We start from the raw sequence: 5,752 nt of genomic DNA, 5'->3' as shown, positions 1-5,752 counted from the left end.
TACCCATAGTGATGGAAATATTGAAGTATAGTGTTTTCCACCAAAATATCTTCTCAGTCTCTTTCTCTCTATGTCTGTCTCACTTTGTCTTAATGCAAAATGTATGTTGCCTCAGACAAACTGAGACCTAGGAAAGACCTTACCTTAAAAAGGTCAAGGTCTTCCACTGCATCTGGGACCATCTCCAGTTGTCCTGGCCTATGTTTTGCCACTGGACTCAGATGACTCTGGAGTAGAGAGTGAGGCTGATGATTTTGCACAGCTCTGCCTCACTTAACTAAAACATCACCCTCCTGATGTCATTGGTCCTCTTTGAGAATGAAGACAAACAACAACAATCTCTCTTCGTCCTCTCTGTCTGTGTCTGCTTGTCTGACCCCCATTCATTAGCTATAATAAGTGTAGAGGGTAGAGTGCCAGCCTTGGAGTCAGGAAGTTCAAGGGTTCAAGTCCAAGCTCTGCATATACTGACTGTGTGACCCTGTGCAAATCATTTAATTTGTGAGTGTCCAAGGCAATTCTAAACATACCAAGTTGCAGAGGGTACATTGATCTGCCTTGATAGAGCAAGTTCCTCCCTGGAAGGTTCTTACCACTGGTGTACATAAGCAGTTTGTATACAAACTATAGCTTTGGCTAGTTGTCTGAGGGCACTGTCCCATAGTCACAGAGTTAGTATGTATCAAGGTGAAGACTTGAACCCAGGTCTTCCTGTTTCCAAAGCTGGCCCTACTATACCAGACATCTTCTCAATGTTTTCTTCTTGTTTTCCTTGTTAAGATAATTCATTTTAAAGGTAATTCGTTAAAAGTTCTTGGATTATTGGATAGATACTTAGATAGACTAAGTACAGGTCTTTATTTGTCATGAAAGATAATCATGTATCATCATCAGCAAGACTATTGCTTTCTGATTGTTGCTTGTTTCTGTGCTAACAGATTTGCTAGTCCTCCCTTCATGATGGTCCTGGTTAATGCCCACAGGCTAAAAGTCCAGTGGTAGAAGATTATGGCTGCCTCTGAACTGTGCTGGAGTCCACAACACATTGCCCCAGAAATATCTGGGCTAGTTAGATCCTGAATTATAGAAAAAGGTTTTGCTTGAGCCCTTTTATATGTTGGACAGTGATAGATTTTCCTATTTGCTACCTGAGGGCATAGTGGGAAGAATAATAATCTGGGACCCTGCTATAGAAGTGAAAGTAAGCTGACATAATTTGAAAATAGTTTAAGAAATTTGTATCTGAGTACTAAAAAAAATGAGAATTCATGGCAGTCGAAAAGGAAATAATAATCCTATGGATCATTTAATTAACTATGCTTTCTATTATCATCCTCTGGGAAGGAAACTGTGTCGCATTAGTTTTCCATTTTTACCTCTGCCTTTGAAGAAGTTCACCTGGCTTTGAATGTCATCATAGCAGCAGACTTTTGGATCTGCCTCACCATTCAAGAAACTTTTATTACAACATGCAAATTGTGTTCTAAAGTCTTGGTATGCCTCTAGGTGTAGGAACTTTACATCAGGATACCTTACAGTATAACTTGGAGTCAGAAGACCTAGTCTGGAATCCTCTTCTTACCCTATCCAAGTCGCAGGCAAGTCATTATTCTTCTCTATGCCTCAGTTACCACATCTGTAAAATGTTTTTATAATTTCACACTAGTTTGCTCACAAAGTTGTTGATGAAATCTAATGAGGTAATATGCATAAGATGTGCTACATACAAAAAAATAACCCATTTATATTCAAATGTTAATTGGAGAATTGTGGGGGAGAATGCATTGTTAGGATGTTAGCACAGTGCTCAACATGAATGAGTTTTTATACACATGCACACACATATGTACACATAGACATATAGTACTTAATTACTTAATAAATGCTTGATGATTGATTTATTGGTTGATTAAAGATACCATAAAATTCTTAAGTGCCTTTGAAATTAAAGTACATAATTTTATGTATCCTTGATTTCATTAGATAGGCACTGCAGCATCTTGGATAGAGAAAATATTTTGGAGTCAAGAAAAGTGTGGATTTAAGTCCTGCTGTTTGTTATCACATATTGAATATGTCACCTTGGGCAGGTCATTTAACCTCTTGCTCCAGTCAACTCTTTAATACTATAAGTTATAGAGAAGGTGCTTTTCTCCCTTGGTAGAGGGAATTTCCTCACCTGAGGGTTCCCAATGGAAATGGAATCACAGGTCCTGTTACTATTTCTAGCAGTGCTTTCACTAGGTCTCCTGATGCCAAGTTAAGGTCTCTATTGTACAATGCTTCCCCTGACACAGTATGGAAGGATGGTGTACTGAAAATCCAACTCAAAGTAAAAGGAAAAAAATATAGGATACTTTATGAAAGGTCAGTAGAATACTAGCTGAGGTGATTTGGAAAATGGAATAATGAAAATAACAATAGCTAGCATGTATATAGTAATTTAGAGTATTGCAAAAGTGCTTTACATATGTTACATCATTTGATTCTCACAACAGCTTTGGTGCTATTATTATCCGTATTTTACAGATAAAGAAGTTGAGACCAAGAGAGAAAAAAATGACTAACCTAGGGTCACACAGCAAGTAAGTACATAAGGCAGGATTTGAATTAAGTTTTTCATAACTGCAAATCCAGATCTCTATCTATAGATAAGACCCAAATGGGATTGTGACCCATAATTTAAGAAAAGTGTAAGAGTGGGCCGCTAGGTGAATAAAGCACTGGCCTTGGAGTCAGGAGGACCCGACTTCGGTTCCTGCCTCAGACACTTAACACGCACATAAAAAACAAAAACACAAACAAAAAAACCTAGCCGTGTAACCTTGGGCAAGTTACTTAACCCCAATTGCCCTCCAAAAAAGGCAAAAAAAATAAAAGCATAAGAGGCCCTAGACTATGCTACCTAGGTGCCTCATTAAGGGGTGAAATTAGCTTTTTTCCCCCAGAAGCCAGAAAATGAAAGGAGTTCATTTGTTCAGAAAGCAAAAAGTTGAAGACCAAAAATGAGACAGCTACCAGATATGCTATCTTACAGGTCAGAGGCAAATGAAAAGGCTTGTCCCTTACTAAGGTGGTAGGAAAGAATGACAGGGATAGGGCTCAGTGTTTAAAATTGTGCAATATTAACCAAGTGAAATGGATTCCTCTTGTGAAATAGTTTGTCACCTGACATTTCTTCATACTATAGCTTTTAATATACTCTTTTAAGTAGTTGTAAATCTGATACGTCTGCATGTGTATGGATAAAGTGGAGGGGAGGGGAAAAATGAATACCGGTAGAAAAGAAAATGGTAAGAGGAATAAGAAATGGAGTCTCATGGGAAAAATCTCCCAATTTTCACTTTTGGGTTGCAGAAATGAAGAGAAAACTTCAGCTGCCCCCAAAAATCCCGAGAAGGGACACCATTCTTATAAGGGGACTTGAAACATGTCATTGGAGATATGTTTTTTGTTTCTTTTCTCTATTCCATATTTGTGTTCTGGTCTTTAAGTATAAAATTAAATTAAAAAAAATAACTCATAAGAAAAAAAAAGTGCCAGCCAAAAAAATACAAGATAACAATATGACAAAGAATATGACTTTGGAATATGCCAAGCAAAGTAGAAAGTTATTTTTTTTTTAAAGAACCTAGAAAATACTTGTTTACAAAACAATCTCAGGCCATAGTCTAGCACTTCAAAGCATTAGGGATTGTTTCATTCTTTGTAATTGTGTCTCCAATGCTTAACATATTTCAGACACATGGTAGACCCTTAAAAAGTGTGTTGATTGAATGACTCAAAAAATCATAGCTAAAAGCTTCGATCAATCAATCAATCAATAAATATGTAAGACTGTACTGGTATTGGGGATAGAGGAACAAAAGTTGCCTAAGAGAAACAAAATGTACATGTGTAGGTGTATGAAAAATAGGTACAAAATGGATTTTGTGGGAGAGGTCACTAGCAGCTGAGAGGCGGAGGAGGATCAGAGGAGGCCTCATATAGCATTTGAGTTTAGACTTGGAGGCAATTCAGGATCCTAAGAGGTGGAGGCAAGGAAGGAAAACATTCTAAGTATTGCAGCCAACTAGTGTAAAGGCAGAGAGATGGTAAATAGAGTTCCATAAATCATGGATAGTAACAAAACCAGTTTGAATAGACCGACTATAAAGTGTGTAAAAGGGTGTGTGTAAGTAGGCTGGAAAGGTAAATTGAGGACAAGTTGTAATTGGGATTTAAATGCCAAATAAGAGTCCATATTTAATCCTAGACGTAACACTGGAAATTTTTGAGAAGGACAGTAGCATAGTAGAACTTGAACTTTAGGAAAATCATTTGAGCAGCTTTGTAGAAGATGGATTGGGGTATGGCAAGACCTAACACTGAGATATCAATTAGAAGGCTATTGCAATAGTCCTAGTGAGTGTGACCTAGGATGGTGGTTGTGTGAATGGAGAGAAGGGGAGAGGTCAAGAGATGTTGTGGCAAAAGAAATGACAAGATTTGGCTACTAATTGGACATATGGTGTGAGAACAGCAAGGAACAAGGGAAATGTTGGGATTATGAAACTGGATGACTAGAAGAATGGTGATGACCTTGAAAGAAATATGGGAATTCATATTATGGGTAGATTTTCATGGAAAGAGAATGAGATCTGTGAAATATATATCATGTTTGAAATGCCTATGGGACATCTGTAATAGAGCAGCACTTTCCTACAAAGCTTTCCTACCCTGACATTTTCCTTTCCCCACAGAAGCTGATTAGTCTCAGCCTCTCTGATGCAGCTTTCTCGCCTGGGGACATATAGTCACTATTTTTCAGACTTGGTGGGGGTGGGGTGCCCAAGACTATACAAGTATCTATACCCTGATGACTGACTGAGCAGATGCTTTTCCAGATGGAGTTGGGAGGGGCATAAAGAGAAACTCAAAAACTTACTGTATCCTTGTATATCTTTGCTGTTCTAGGACAAAATAAAGCTCTTTTTTTTAGTGAAAGTTTAGTGCCTTGAGAGTGCCTCATTTTGCTCCAACATCAAACCTTAACTAGAGTGTGCTGACTTTAGAACCATGTATACAACAACATTGTTGAGTCATTTAAGTCGTGTTTGACTCTCTATGAACCCATCTAGGGTTTTCTTGGAAAAATACTGGATTGGTTTGCCATTTCCTTCTCCAGTTCATTTTACATATAAGGAACTGAAGCAAGCAGAGTTAAGTGACTTGCCCAGGGTCACACAGCCAGTAAGTGTCTGAATCTGAATTTGAACTCAGTTTTCCTAGCTCCAGGCCTGGCACTCTATACACTGCTCCATCTAGCTGCCATGTACAACAATATCCATTTCAAAATGTTTAATTGGAAGTTAGTGATATAGTACTAGAGCTCCAGAAAGACTAGGGTTGCATGTATAGATCTGAGAGTCATCTGCACAGGTGTCAGTCAGTTAGCCAACTGGCATTTATTTCACACCTACTCTATGCCAGGCAGTGTTCTAAACATTAGAGCCAAAGAAAGGCAAAAAATAGTTCTTACTCTCAAGGTGATTAAAGTCTAATGGAAGAAACAGTATACAAATAACTATTTACAAACAAACTATATCCAGGCTAAATTGGAGATAATCAACCAAAAGAAGTTACTAGTATTAAAAGTGATCAGGAAAGACTTGTAGAAGGTGGTACTTTACCTGAGCCTTGACGAAAGCCAGGGAAGGCCACCAGTAGACACGAGGAGCTAGGGAATTCCAGACATGAGGGGCAGCCAGTG

Source organism: Petaurus breviceps, unplaced genomic scaffold, assembly GCF_028583685.1.
Source record: "Petaurus breviceps papuanus isolate PSGF00001 unplaced genomic scaffold, PetGlider_PUasm1.0 90686, whole genome shotgun sequence".
Classification (NCBI taxonomy): Eukaryota; Metazoa; Chordata; class Mammalia; order Diprotodontia; family Petauridae; genus Petaurus; species Petaurus breviceps.
The sequence above is the reverse complement of the archived record's forward strand: the minus strand, read 5'-3'. Positions refer to the sequence as shown.